General features: G+C 41.7%; 1 protein-coding gene across 2 annotated transcripts in view; it reads right to left on the bottom strand.

The window, feature by feature from the left end:
• sema6bb (sema domain, transmembrane domain (TM), and cytoplasmic domain, (semaphorin) 6Bb) overlaps positions 1-16,126 on the bottom strand; it is a 567,817-nt gene that overhangs the window by 496,061 nt on the left and 55,630 nt on the right. The gene's annotated exons all lie outside the window — the stretch shown is intronic.

Here is a 16,126-nt window from a genome sequence, read left to right as displayed (position 1 = left end):
AACTTCAGGTTTCAAGCTTATTTAGTTCTTGTAGCATACTGATCATGAACCACAAGGCTAATTTATAGCTATTCTGGAACACAAGATAATCTAATTATTTGTCTTGAATATTGAAATCTCTTAATGTAATACCATCTACAATTCTACATCACAAGGTGTAAAGGCCCAAATGTGGGCCACAGCGACTGATAGGCTGACAGGGGCATGGGTAAGGTGACCAAAAGCAGCCACTTTATAGACAGGAATTGTCTCCTCTGAATAATGTATCAATTCTCTTTGAAATTTCTAAAAGTAATTCAAACAGGTGGAATGGAATCATTGGGTTATATAGGAAAATATGTATTTCTGTGCCTATACAAGCTGTTGTATGTCACAAACATGCATGAAACAAGGGAAGGAGAAGAACCCCCTTAGTAGAAAAAGAATAAATACATTAAAGGCAGGTGAAAGCTAGGACAAAATATATATATCTGTGGTGAAGCATTTGCTTTAGACTGAAAATTGAAACTTTGAACTGTTTTCTAAAGACCCAGGATTGTTTTAGCTCAGAGTATTGTGTAGTTTAACTTAGCAATCATCCTCGGAATGTTATAAAAAAAAAACCCAGAATTCTGTAGCTTTGCTACAGGTATTTCCCCTACAATATTGCTTACACAACAGGACATACAAGCACAGGACTTTTTTTTGGAGGTTTCATGCTGTGCATTGGTTGACTGCATCTGCACTATGGGATGGGGTTATTTGTGAAGGTGCGGGCTGAAGCTTAGCTCATTGACCATCAACAGGAGCTCTCTGAGAAAGAAAAGGAGCCAACCTGAAGGGTTTTGAATTTAAAACCAGAAGCCAAGCAGTCATGAAAACATAGGATATAATATGTATCTGGAGTGACAAAAGTAATGAGACGGAAAGTGATTTCGCTTTTGCTATTTTACCTATCTCCTTCGTAAAGCCATATCATATCCATTCCTAAGGTAAATAAAACCAGTTATTGCTTCATACTTTGGTTTTGATGCATGAAGTGTTGCTATTTTCTTTGTTGTCTATGCTGCACTGAGAATTCCCAAACTGCATTTCAGTCATGTAAGGGTCTGGTGCATGTAAATGTCTTCAATTGTAACTTGTATTTAATGCTTCCAATAGCCTTACAAAAGTATTCCCTGAATGTTATTGGATACGAGTAGTTGCCTGATAGATGGAGGTGATGATATTCATGATAAAAAGGCTGTGACAGTGAGAAATGCAACAGTAATTTAATCTTCAGTTGTTCCATTGAAGAAGCAGACACAAAACATCAAATGGGCACTTACTAAAGGTCCAAAGTTTTGATCAATTTTTGCTCATTTCAATAATATAGCCTGCAACTTCAGCAAACAGTCAATGCCTTGGAAACTAGATTATGTGGTGCTGTTTATTTCATTGGGAGTTTGATCTTCTTACAATCAAAGGACTGTGGGAGAAGGTACACCATTGTGTCCTGGCAACTATCATTAATGGGCAGTCCTGGAACAAACACTTCACTGATTACACCTCTATTCTCTGAGGACCAGAACGCTGCTTGGACCCAATTCACGGACGGCAGTAAGCTGGCAGCAGGTTCGGACAGAGCAACCACTCTAGGGCGACCCAAAGGTTTTTTAAAAAAAACATTTTTAAACATCACTTTCACAATCACAAGACAATGTTGGACATTAAGAACTTCAAATACTATAGGTCTATCCCATCAGCGAGCCGATTGATAGCGGAGGAACTGGACTTGGTCTGGACTGCATTACTGCCTGCTACAAAACGGCATTGGAATTGGCGCATGAAACTGGTTGTCTTGGACGTTCCTCTTGCAATCACAAAACCCTGCTGGAGACTGGTTAACGTAAAATACTGGAAGTCCACTTCCCTTGTTAATAGGTGAGAGAGACAGTTGGGGAAGCTGTGTGGCTTCCAGTTGAGGTCTGTCCAGGAGAGGAGAGGCTGGTGGCAGTGTAGCACAGCATCCATGCTAGGTTGGGCACTGGCTCCTCCCACTGGTACTACCCACCACTGTTTGCTCGGTGGAAGACAAGCTAGATTGTGTGCATGCATTCATCCGTGGGCTGCTGAGAACTCCTTATTCTTACCGATAACACCCATGCACCAATTTACAGGATATGTCACTCATGGACTTGGGCTAGATATATAGCTATCTTATACGTGCTATATGTGCTTTGTGCTGTGTATGACCATTGGTATTGTGTTTTGCACCTTGGCCCTGGAGGAACACTCTTCAGTTTGGCTGTATTCATGTATGGCTGAATGACAATTAAACTTGAACGTGAACTTGAGAAGAGTACAGCACCTGATTAGCAGTGCTGAGTCTTAGATGCTGCTGAAGTTTTGAGTGACAAGACCACAGCAAAGGGAGGAGCTAGCAGCCATACGATATATTCCAGGGATTCAACGGAAATCTTGGGCATTCCCTCTTCCACAAAAGAGTGCCACAGCTTCTCAACCTTCAAACAAGGCCTTAAATAATGCTTCACTCAAAGGCACCGCTGGTTCCGTGATCCTCTCTCAGGACTGCATTTAAACACAAGTGAATTTTATGCACTTGTCTGAAGATAAGTAATGAAAATGCAGCCCTTGCTTTACAGGTAAGAGTGCAACCAACTATTATTTTTCCTTGATATAAGGATATGCCAAAGAACTTCATAGGCAAATAAGTAACAATTCAAAGTGTGGTCCCTTACTGGGCAAAGTCTCAGAATCCAAGTCAGGTTTATTATCACTGACATATGTTGTAAAATTTGAGCTCCCATGGTTTTGTCTATTATGCAATCCTGTTTCTATGCAAAATAAAATGATGAAAATCAAGGACTTTACACCGATTACTTTCTCCGAGGTGAAATCCTGTTCATTATTTGAAGGGGTTCCCTGCTGATCTCTGCCCCTCCATATGCAGTAGCAGAGGGGACACCAGGCCACAAACTGATCTTGAAAGTGGCCCATCTTCCACATGGACACCAAAAATGACCAGCATGGGACTGTGTGCTTTCAAACGAGGATGGAGACTGTAAATGTTTTATTTTTGCCGTGGATGTCTGTACTTAGATGATTTAGGTGGCACATTAGATGAGTAATGCATGAAGGACAAAGGCCCAAACTGGCATCGATGAATACAGGATTGGATGTGATTTCCAAGATTTTTAATGACATTAGGGTGGCCAGCAAAAAGGGAAAAGATTGTGCCATCCAAATCATCTAACTACAGACATCCACTGCAAAAAAAAAACATTTATAGTCCCCTTCCTTCTTTGAAAGCACACAGTCCCATTCTGGTCAGGTTTGATGTGCATGTGAAAGATATGCCTCTTTCAGGATCCGATTGAGGTCTAGTGTCCCTTCTGCTACTGCATATGGAGGGTCAGAGATCAGCAGGGAATACCTTCAAGTAATGAAAGGAATTTTATCTGAGAGTCACATGATTCACAATGATGAAATGTTTGCATTCTTGTTAAAAAGATTTTACATTAATGACCATTAATCACCATTAATGAACACTTTTTTTTTGGATTGTGTTAGTCTCATGACACCATGGATTTGCGCCATGGAAGGTTTCCAGGGCGCAGGCCTGGGCAAGGTTGTATGGAAGACTGGCAGTTGCCCAAGCTGCAAGTCTCCCCTCTCCACACCACCGATGTTGTCCAAGGGAGGGGCATTAGCATCCATACAACTTGGAACCGGTGTCATCGCAGAGCAATGTGTGGTTAAGTGCCTTGCTCAAGGACACACACGCTGCCTCAGCCAAGGCTCGAACTAGCGACCTTCAAATCACTAGATGAACGCCTTAACCACTTGGCCATGCGCCAACACAGGATTGTATATTATAGATGAAAAAAGTCTATTTTTGTTATTTTAAAAAATTGAGTGTCCAGTGTCAACAAAACACATAGATTTCCCTTGTGCCAGCAAACAATATTTAATGGCTCAGATCATCTAGTGTGTGTCTGAAACAGACCTATCAACCCAATAGCTAAAGATGCAAACCATAAATAGAGTAAGGAAATGAAAATATCAAAAAAAAATTCGAAGGAACCACTGAAACGAATATCAAGGGGGATAGTCTCGACAGAACAGAGAAGAGGAGAAATTTCTTTAGGCAGAGATGTTAAATCCGTGGAATTCATTGCTACAGATAACTATGGAGGTGATGACATTGGGCATATTTAAAGAGGAGGCTGATAGGTCAAACGTTATGGGGAGAAAGCAGTACAATGGGGTTGAGGGGGGAAATAAATCAGCCATGACTGAATTTTGGAGCAGATTCAATGGGCTTAATTGCCTAATTTTACTCCTATGTTTTATGGTCTTATGGGCAGTCTGGAACACAGTTTTCCAAAGATTTGTCCAAGATGGAGCAACATCTATGAGGAAAATTGTCTTAATCCAGTTACAGATCAATGTTTTTCTGAGGGCCCTCACCTTGTCATGGAGAGGCCTGTGAGTTCCTGAGATCCCCTCGAGTGATGACATCTGGTGCCTAGCTCCTGATAGGATCGGCCGGCATGGTCAAGGAGGAGGTTCCAGACAAAGAGCAATAGAACCAAGGCCTCCATGGTGGAGCTGGTGAACAATGATGGCCCATCACAAGAGCAATGAAGGCAGAGGAAAACTGCAGCAGTGAAAGGCCACCTGCAATGGCTACCAATGTGTCTCTGGATTTAGAGCCAAACTCCTCAGTCACTTAAGCTCTCAAAAGTAAAACTTACCGAAGAGATTGTGGAAGATCACTGTCACAAATGGGTTGTGGGTGAAGTAGGTGTCGACACTACAGCCTTCAGAGGCAGGAGGTATGTATGCCACCAGTTGAGTGATGAAGTAACACATTAATCATACATACAATGTTAAAGTAAATCTGGTTCCTTTACATATCCACTTCAACGTCGACCTCCATTTAGTGATCATGAAGAAATCACAATCAAGTAAAACTTTTGCACACTCTCCTTTATACAGAAAAAAAATCGCCATGTACGATTACTGAGATTGTACACTTAGCAAAGTTTACATTTTATTTTTATTCAGCAATATAGTACACTGCAGACCCGTAAAGCCCAACAAGCCAAAGCGCCCAGCAACCCACCAATTTAACCCACAATTTAGCCTAATCACAGGTCAATTTACGATGACCAATTAACCCACTAACTGATAGGTCTTTGGACTGTGGGAGGAAACCAAAGCTACCGGAGGAAACCCGTGTGCACACAAGAAAGATGTGGAAACATTTTAGAGAGGCCACCGGAATTGAACTCCGATGCCCCAGGCTGTAATAGCATCGTGTAACTGCTATGGTACCATGGTGTCCCTCGCTAATTATTCAGTTTCTATTAACTAAATGCATGCAAGTACAAGGCTTGTGTTTAATGTTTTGCATACAATTGGTTCAAGCATTCTTAAATGTTGCAACTATAAACATAGCAAAATTCATTAAGTTCCACCTAACATGCAGATTTTTAACAAATATTCCTCTTATAAATAAAAATATTCATTCAAAGGTCAGGAAGTAGAAAAGATATGAAGTTTGAAATAGTGAGAAGTTTTTGGCTCTTGTAATCCTTGGCCAGCAGATCCACAGTTGTTACTGCTGATCAATCAATCTTTTCCGTCAGTAAAAGAAACGCTGGAACGTATAATGAGGAGTGGGGATTTCAGCAAACAACCAGCTATTACACCATTAACACGTTAAATGAACTTTGATTATTCAGCCAGGCAGTGACACCATTATAACCTGTAAGCTATCAATGATAAAATATTTTGAAAGAAGTCAGTGGGCGGATGAACGCCCAGTATGATGGATGACAGTGGCACACAGTCTCAGAGAGAACAAGTTTAATTCCTGGTGGGTGCTGAGCTCAGCTGTGCTGGAGGATGCCATCTTTAAACAGCCTTAGTATTTCTGAATAACTGACCAAGAATTAATTTTATTATGAAAGAAATCAAAGCAGTTAAAGAACCAGCAAACTCATCAAAGCCAGTTTCTGCAGAACTAGATCCTTCCATTATAGTGCAAATCTAACTTCTGAGTCTCTACAATGCTTTTCTTCCATTCCATTGTCTGTGATTTAAAGCCAACTCTGAACTGTCCCAAGCTGGGACAAACTTGCCCTAAATAATGGATGTACTCAGAGATAGAATCCCTATGAACACCACCTTTGGCAGAACATAAGCCACTATTTAACATGCCTGCATTAAGTAAAGGCATTCAAACCTGTATCCCATATACTACAGACTGGCCTTTGATACCAGTCTTTTATTATAAGCAGGAAAGCTGCTGGCTCACGGGTCCAATGACCCAACTTTCAGTTTTGACCCTAGTGTTGCTTCAGCAAACTTTTGCAAGTTCTCCCTTTGAATGAATATGTTTCCCCCAAGATGTTTTGGTTTCCACCCACACCCCAAGGATGTGTGGGTTAGTGAGTTAGTTAGCCAATGTACGTTTGTCGTTAGTGTATATAGGAGTCCGGTGGTAGCGACAGAATTTAGGTAATGCTGATGGGAGGAGAAGGAAAACTAAAGTGGGTTAGACTAGGTGGGAGGTGGGTGCTGGTTGCCTGGTGTGCTGAAGGACTGCTTCCTAATAATTCTGAAAAAAGGAATAGTAAATTATTCTGGTGGTGTTTGCTGAAGGTCACCAGGAGAACTTGCATGCAAATACCAGCAGATAAGCTGCACTGAACAGCTTCCTCTTGTACTGCAACAGTCTACAGAGATCTGACTCTTTGCATAATCAGAGGCAAGGGACCCATGATAACAATCACATTGGCTTGGAGGCAGAAGCTCTGTCTGGCGGGCCAGCAGGACAATTATAACCCTGCTGACCCGAATGGGTTATCAACCACGACAGTAGATGGGTTTCTTGGCGGAAGCACGATACAAAGATACAGCCGGGGCCCTGGCAGTGATTGTGCGCTTGCGACCCTTTGCCTGCAGGGTGGCTTCAATGCTGCTGCTGATACCCTGAACATTGCTCCCCGAGGGAGACAAGGGAAATTCACACTAATGACAGCTTCATCATTTCAGGAACTTCCTCAGGAAAAACTCTGGTGGAAGCACAATGCAAACATGTCATTAAAAGTCAGTTATTTTTTTGTGCACACAATTTAATAGATGACAGCTTGGCACCTCATTAGGAATCTCGAAGGTTCCCACCGCCGAGGAAGCATGTCATTGTGCTCTCACCTTTTCAGAATATAATAAAATACTCAGTATTCGCCATAATGAACAGGTTCTTCGGACAGTTTTGCTCCAGTTTCCCATATTCATTTCCAATTGGTCTACTTTGACTTAATCTTGTTCACAGCATCCACAGATATGGTCCAAGGCTTTCCCATAAATAGTAATATTAAATATTAAATAAATGCTGACAATCTGGATCTTGCTGGTATAATAGCCCTAAGGCTTTGACCCCTGCCAATGCCAAAGTCCATGGCTAATTTCGTGACTTTGTAGATGATAAAAATTATTAGGCTTCCAGAAAGCTCTGGACTAAAGCTCGACTTGTAACTATCAAAAATTACATTCAATGTACAAGATTTATGCATGATTATGAGTCAACTCTCTTAAACTTTAAATCTGAGTACAGATAATTTGAACAAAGATGATCCAAGTTTTAGGAGAAGACAGGAGGGGGAGGGATGGAGCCAAGAGCTGGACAGGTGATTGGCAAAGGGGATACGAGAGGATCTCCCAGTGGCCACACATTTTAATTCCACATCCCATTCCCATTCTGACATGTCTATCCACGGCCTCCTCTACTGTAAAGATGAAGCCACACTCAGGTTGGAGGAACAACACCTTATATTCCATCTGGGTAGCCTCCAACCTGATGGCATGAACATCGACTTCTCTAACTTCCACTAATGCCCCACCTCCCCCTCGTACCCCATCTGTTATTTATTTTTATACACACATTCTTTCTCTCACTCTCCTTTTTCTCCCTCTACCTCTGACTATACCCCTTGCCCATCCTCTGGGATCCCCCCCTTGTCTTTCTCCCCGGACCTCCTGTCCCATGATCCTCTCGTATCCCCTTTGCCAATCACCTGTCCAGCTCTTGGCTCCATCCCTCCCCCTCCTGTCTTCTCCTATCATTTTGGATCTCCCCCTCCCCCTTTCAAATCTCTTACTAACTCTTCCTTCAGTTAGTCCTGACGAAGGGTCTTGGCCTGAAACGTCGACTGTACCTCTTCCTAGAGATGCTGCCTGGCTTGCTGCATTCACCAGCAACTTTGATGTGTGTTGCTTGAATTTTCAGCATCTGCAGAATTCCTGTTGTTTGATCCAAGTTTTAGCACGGTTACATTTTAATTGTGATTGCAACTCTAAGTGAGTGATAATTAAAACCTAAACAGATTTCAAGCAACTTCTCAGCTGAGATGTTGCCCAGGGAAATCATAAGTCTACACCCCTAAGGTCTCTCTAGTTGCACATTTTCAATTTATGAATTATAGGCTGAAATAAACAACACAAAACACTGCAATAAACTTCTTAAACACAACGGTTACTGAACCATTAATGTGGCCACATTTAACCCCGACATGCACGACTCTAAGAATTAAATGTTTTCAAGGTTTAAGCATTCCTTGCAATGATCTCCCCATAGTCACACCCTTCAAATTCAATTTATTAATTTTTTCACTTGTGCAATCGTCATCTCCCCATGCATTTTCAATTAAGTGATTCATAGAACATTGAATAGTACGGTATAGGAATTTCAGCCCATCATGTCTGTGCTGACCATGATGTTACTTAAACTAATCCCATCTCCCTGCTAATGGTCTACATCTTTTCATTCCTTGCCTGTTCAGGTGATGCCCCAAATGTCTCCTAAACATTGCTCTCGCTCGCTTCCATTACTTCCCCTGGTTGCAGGTTCCAAGAACCCACTGTTCTGTGTTAAAAAAAAACTTGCCTTGCACTTCTCTTTTAAACATTCTCCTCTCACATTAAAGCCATGCACTCTGGTATTTAACATTTCCACTCTAGGTAAAAGACTATCAACTTCCATAAAACCTCTCATAATTTTTATATGCTTCTATCATGTCTTCCTTCTTTATCGCAAATGTTCTCTAGTCCAATTAGCACCCTGCTGAACTTCCCCAAAAATCACATCCTTCCTGCAATGCGGCAACTAGAATTGCATTCAAAACTCTAAATGTGGCCTAAATAACTTGTCAGTTTTTATACGCTGTGCCCTGACCAATGAAGGCAAGTCTTCTTTACCACCCTTATACTTACCTAGATTAAACGCCATCTGCCATTGAGCACAGACCTCCAGTCAGAAAAATGCCCTTCCACCATTAGCTTTTTTTTCTGTGGCCAAACCAGTTTTGAATCTGAGACAGTGAGAAAGTTAATTTTGCATGCAGTTCATGGAGCTTTTCCACTGTAAATCAGTTCCAGTGACAATAGTAAACTGGTTACCAATGCAAACACGAGCCACAGACAAATATTCCTGTATAGCCCCTTCCCTTTTTTTTAAAAAAAAGGACAATCCTTGACAGATGAACACAACTAAAACTCTAAGGTTGATGGAATTGCAAATATTTTAACAGGCTGTGCCATATGCTTAATCTAGCAGTCTTGTATGTACTTGCTTCAATTTAGTTCAGAATCGACTGCCAAAGAAAGGAGGATGCAATTGATTGTCCATGCCCTAGTGGGATTATATAATAACCCAATGTACCATCACAAGTAGTCAGTACATTCAAGAATTTATATATACACATGTACAATAATAACTTTAAAACCCATTTCAGGTTTCTTAATCTCCTGAGAACTCACAGAATTTCTTTGTCTCAATTTCACTCTGGTTTGCCTACTATTCTACAGACAGCACTCCTTTATGATCTGATCTCCTTGTAACTTGCATGATCATCAACCAGAAGACAGGCTTATTCTCTTGGAGCCTTTGAGAAATCTGTTAACTTAATGAACTCTTTGTCTGCTTTCAGGATTGTGGAATTCACCTCTCTGCTTTGTGTTACTTCTGGTTCCTCTGTTGCTATGCTGCTCCTCTCACTTCTCTTTGAGGCTTTGTTTCGTGGATTTCATCTCCATTTCCCTTCTAGAGATATCTTATTTGGCATCCATCTTTGACAAAACACCTGAAATCAATCCTGTTGTTCACAAACACTGATATTCCAACCTCTGTGATTGTACAGTGACACATTTTTTTTCTTCTTCTGGACCCTGATGCCGTTTCCATAATGCGATGCGCGTTTCTCTCAACTTGTCCAATTCAATCTGCAATTTGTTCACCCCCACTGGGAGTTCCATGATGTGCAACAAGCTGGCAGAAAACAAACACATAGTAAGTGTCTCTGGATGCTTTCCGACAGATGTTTCATTCGGATTTTGCTGCTTAGTATTTTAAGCTTGCTCTGTAACCTCTTCTGCTCCGGCTGTGGACTCTGTTTTCTGTAAAGCAATTAGATGCAGTCTTGCAACTCAGTGGAATAACTCACTGAACCCCATACAGAATGCTGGCACTGGATTTGCTTTTCCAAAATTAACAGATTCCTGGAGGATTCTTCCGCAGTTCCATTCCAAAGTTTCACACAAATGGTCTCATTTGTCAGTAGTGACAAGATTACTTCTCCCATTGGTTCCAATACTGACTTCTGGTGCTATTCTTTCTGTAACTGCATGGGTTTCCTCTCGCATCCCAATGACGTGCAGGTTGGGGGATTAATTAATTGCACATACATTTCCCTCTTCTCTCATGTTTGCAGTCATGTTTTCCCCACAGGGACAGGTCATCCCAGTAATTTGCTATAATTAAGCTTCAGGATCTTCTCCAAATGTGCTTCAGTTCTTAAGTGTAAGTAGAGTAACTTTCTTTCTGATCCAATTTGAAAGCAAATCCTGTCTCCCAAAGCTATTTCAATCTGTTCCTTTCACCCAGGTTCTTAATGAACATTGAAAAGCTCCAACCATCCATTCCCAGTTTTCTATGGAATGGATGGTTGAAGACTGCGTGTTTTCAAAATGGTTGGCTCTTCAGTCCTTGTGATCCCTGACTTTGAATAAGGAAGCCATCTTTTTCAAGTAGTCCAGCAGCTTGCAACTTCCTTGTTGGTGAAATAACCGCAGAGACAAACCATGGTATTCGTGTGCCTTTCCTACAGCTGCACCTTTTTGTGGTGTTGACCGATTTTCCAGGCACTCTCCATCGCAGCTTCATCCATGGCATGTTCCTCTCTCATTCTGGCACTTGATATTATGTCACGTGGATGCATCTCAACACATCACACAGACCAGCCTCCCCTCCGTAGACTCAATAAAGCAGGCAGCATAATCGAAAGACACCCTTCACAGACATTCTCTCTTCTCTCCTTTCCCAATGGGCAGAAGACACAAAAGTCTAAAAGTACGTACTGCCAGGCTCACAGACAGCTTTTGTCCTGTGATTAAAAGGCCACTGAACAGTTCCTTAGTATGATAAGAACTCATAACCTCACAATCTACCTTGTTATGACCTGCCACTTTATTGTCTGCCTACACTGTACTTCCTCTGTATTTGTATCATTTTATTCTGCACTTATTGTCTTACCTTGTACTACTTCAAAGCCCTGTTGTTATAGATTGATCTGTCTGAACAATATGCAAGGCAAGTTTTTCACTGCACCTCAGTGTATGTGACAATACTATGCTTATTTACATATGTATAGGATATTGGTGAGACCAAGTACCAGGAGTATTGTGTGTAGTGCTGGTCTTATTGTAGGAAGGATTTGATTAAGCTACAGAAGGTGAAGAAACGTTTCAAAAGAACGTTGCTTGGATAGGAGAGCGTGAGTTGTAAGGAGAGGCTCGATAGGCTGGGATTGTTTTCCCTGGACTGAAGGATTCTGAGGGGTGACCTTACAAGAGGTTTTATAAAATCATTAGAGGCATTGATAAGGTGGATGGGCACAGTGTTTTGCCTCAGGTAGGGGAGACTGAAAGTCGGGGGCACTGGTTTAATGCAAGAGAGGAAAGATTTAAAGGAGATCTAAGGGGCAAGTTCCCCCCCCCCAACACACAAAGTGTGGTGAGTATATGGAGCGACCTACCAGAGGAAGTTCTAGAGGAAGGTTCAATTAATAACATTTAAAGACATTTGGACACATACATGGATAGGAAACGCTTAGAGGTAGATAAGCTACTTCCATTTTGTTGCATTTGGCCTAGGTGGACACCTTCATTGCCAAGTGGCCTGTCTCCATACTGTATAGTACTGTGACTTCGCTATGTCAAATGTGAGTTGATGCAGGCGATTCTAGAGGGAAAGCAGATCTGTCAGTTTTGTTCTTCACCAATATCTGTGTTTTCGTTTACTTCCACAGCTGTGCTGAATGGACAAGCCAAGGCTGTGATTTCAATAGCAGCCCCATGTGCCTTTTAATATCATGTGACCTCTGCAATTACTAGCGCTGGGGGGTCCAGGTGGTGTGCTGGCTTTCCTCACATGGTACGTAACAAGCTCATTCGCAGCTTGAGCACCAATGGAACAATATTGCTTTGTGACAGCCTCTAAACTGAACTAAAGCATCATGATACATAGACAGGGCCACACAGTGGTGCAGTTAACACTACTGCCTCACAGTTCCAGTGACCTGGGCTCAACTCTGACCTCCAGGGCCATCTCTACAGAGCTTATACTTTCTCCTTGTGAATATGTTCATTTTGCTTGGGCACATTGAATTGACCTGCTGTTCGATAGGTAAGCTGGCCACTGTGAACTGGAAGAACAAGATGGTGGTGGTGGACAGTGAGTGGGGAGTGAGGGGCGGGAGGAATTAAGTGGAAAACAAGAGGCAGTGGGTATTTGATGGTCAGTGGGGATATTCTGTGTTGAAAGGCCAGTTTCCATGCCAAATAACTCCAAGGCTTTGACAACATTGCAAAGTTAACTACGGAATGTGGGTTAATGTAGCACCAACCTATCCAATCTTAAAGTAATAGTCACACTTGATAGCTAGTATATAGGCCACACAGCAACATACAAACACAACAAATGACACAAACTATGCAGGAGCAGTGCTGGATTGTGTTGGGAATAGTTCCCTCAAATCATTGGGTAGTTCAGTCATTGTATGAATATCAAATCTATTTTTCAGCAGCTAAATTGGCATTCCCAACTCACCTCTGTTTCCAAAGACCCTTTGTGCAAACTGGATTCCCCATGTCAAAAATCCTTATCACAACCTTTCTTCAATCTCCAAGTTTTGTTGTGCCCTTCCCTCCTGCCTCCACACCAAGCCAGAGCCACCTCGGAGAACCAGGAATTCAATACAAGGCAATGTCACTTTCTCGTACAGTGCAGTGTTCCATATAAAGATTTGAGTTTAGCTTACTTGCTAAAAAACTGAACCCATTCAGCTACAAAGACATTTTTTTTTAAATAAAAAGCATCTGCAAATTGAAAAAGGAGGAAAAATATTGAACACCATTTGCACTTAGTAGCTCAATGTTTTCTGCCACTTTCATTTCTCCACTGAAGAAAATAGTAATTTTAACCAGCCTTCACTCTTCAGTTCCCAAGCCCGACAGCCCGAAGTCTCCAACACATACTTACTTTCACTGCCACTTACACTCCATTCTTTATACAAATAGCTTTCTTCTTCAGTACTTACAGCCTGGCTCCTGAATTTCGGGAAAAGAATCACAAGGGAAGTGGTATCATAATTGATGGCTAAATCTCCTATCTATCTATATGAAAAGCCTTCTCCATAGAAATCATGGAGCTCCCTTATGTCAACAGATTTGGCAGCATCTGAGATACCACACCAGTGCAATTAGTAGAATTGCTGCCTTGCAGCTCCAATGACCCAAGTTTGATCCTGACTTCTGCTGCTGTCTATGAACATTCTTCCTGTGACCACACAGGTTTCCCTGGGTGCTCTGGTTTCCTCCTACATCCCAATCACGTGCAGGTTGAAAGGTTAATTGCACTAATTGTGTGGGTGAGTGGTAGGTGGAATTGATGGCAATACGAGGAGAATAAAATGGGATTCGTGGAACCAAGATCTTGATGGTTGGGATACACACAGTGCTAAAGACCTTTCTTCCATTCAAAGTTCAAAGAAAACTTATTATCAAAGTACTTACTTGTCACCACATACAAGCCTGAGATTCATTTCAGTGTTCGACTAGTGTACAAAAGTCAACTGTGCAAATACAAAAAGAAATAATAATAATAAAAAAATAAGCAATAAATATTGAGAACATCAGATGAGGAGTCCTTGAATACGAATCCATAGGTTGTGGGAGCATTTCAGTGATGGGGCAAGTGAAAGTACCCCCTTCGGTTCAAGGGCTTGATGATTGATGATTGAACCTGATGGTGAGAGTCGTGAGGCTCCTGTATCTTCTTTCTGATGCTAACAACAAGAAGAGAGCATAACCTGGGTGGTGGGTGTTGGGGTTCCCTGATGATGGGTGCTGTTTTCCTGCAGCAATGCTCCATGTATACGTGATCAATGGTGGGGATGGCTTTACCTATGATGGACTGGGCCATATCCACTACTTTTGTAGGATTTTCCATTCAAGGGCATTGATGTTTCCATACCAGGCTTTGTTACAGCTAGTCAATATACTCTCCACCACACATCAGTAGAAGTTTGTCAAAGTGTTAGATTCAGCATGACATCTTCAGAATCCTATAAGGAAATAGAGGTGCTGTCAGGCTTTCTTCATAATTCCTCTTGTGTGCTGGGCCAGCACAGGTCCTCTGAAATGATAACACTGAGGAATTTAAAGCTTCTGACCTTCTTCACCACTAATCCTCCAATGAAGATTGGCTAATGGACCTCCGGTTTCCTCCTCCTGAAGTCATTAGGTCAGGAAATTGAAGCTGCAAATGCACAAGGAGGTATTGAGGCCAAGGTCTTGAAACTTTTTGATTAGCTTTGAGGAGATGATAGCATTGAATGCCAAGCTGTAGTTGATAAAGAGTATCCTGATGTATGCACCTTGGTTATCCAGGGTTGAGTGAAGAGAAAATGAAATGGCATTAGATGTGGACATATTGCTCGGGTAGGATCTAAGTCACTTCTCAGGCAGAAGTTGATAGGTTTCATCACTAACCTCTGAAAACACTTCCATCACTGTGAATACAAGTGCTAATGGATGATAGTCATTGAGGCGGATCACCACATTTTCCTTGGTCACCATTATAATTGAAGCCTGCTTGAAGCATGTAGGTACCTCAGACTGCCAAAGTGAGAGATCTCAGTGAACACTCCAGCCAGTTGATCAGCACAGGTCTTTAGTACTTGGCCAGGTATCTCTTCCAGGCCTTTCTGTATGTTTTTGACTTTATAATTATGCCTCATTGTACTAGTGTGCATTCTTGGATGAAAATGTGGATGGGTGAGTTAGTAATTTTGCTGATTATACTAAGACTGGTGGTGTTGTGGATAATGTAGAAGTTTGCCAAAGGATACAATGAGATATAGAACTTGAATGGAGAAATGACAAATAGAACTTAAATCCATACAAGAGAAACTACATAATTAATGGCAAGATCCCTAATAGCACTGGTGTACAGAGAGGGTCCAAGTCCATCTCTCCCTGAAAGTGGCTGCTCAATTTGTAGGGTGGTTAATAAAAGACATTTAGCATGCATGCCTTTATTAATCAATGCACTGAGTATTCAATTCTGTTTGCTCCATTATAGGAAGGATGTTGAGGCTTCGAGGAGGGTGCAGAAGAGGTTCACCCGGATGATACCTGGATTGGAGGGCACATGCTATGAGAGATTAGACAAACTTGGGTTGTTTTCTCTGTAGTGGCAGAGGCCGAGAGGAGACATGATAGAAGTTTATAAGATTAGGAGTGGCATAATTAGAGTAGACCACTGGTATCTTTATTCCAGGGTCATGTCTAATACTAGAGGGCATGCATTTAACCTGAGAGGAGGAAAATTCAAAGGCAATGTTCAGGGCAAATTCTTTTCAAAGGACAGAAAGAATGGTGGTAGAGGAAGATAAGGCAGAGGCATTTAACTGTTCTTAGATAGGCACATGAATATGCAGAGAATGGAGGGATATGAATTATATGCAGCAGGAGGAATTAGCTTAATTAGGCATCATTAGCTTAATTATATTGGCAC

Source organism: Mobula birostris, chromosome 26 (genome assembly GCF_030028105.1).
Source record: "Mobula birostris isolate sMobBir1 chromosome 26, sMobBir1.hap1, whole genome shotgun sequence".
Taxonomy (NCBI): Eukaryota; Metazoa; Chordata; class Chondrichthyes; order Myliobatiformes; family Myliobatidae; genus Mobula; species Mobula birostris.
Note: the sequence above shows the minus strand (reverse complement) of the source record. Positions and strands in the feature narration are given on the sequence as shown.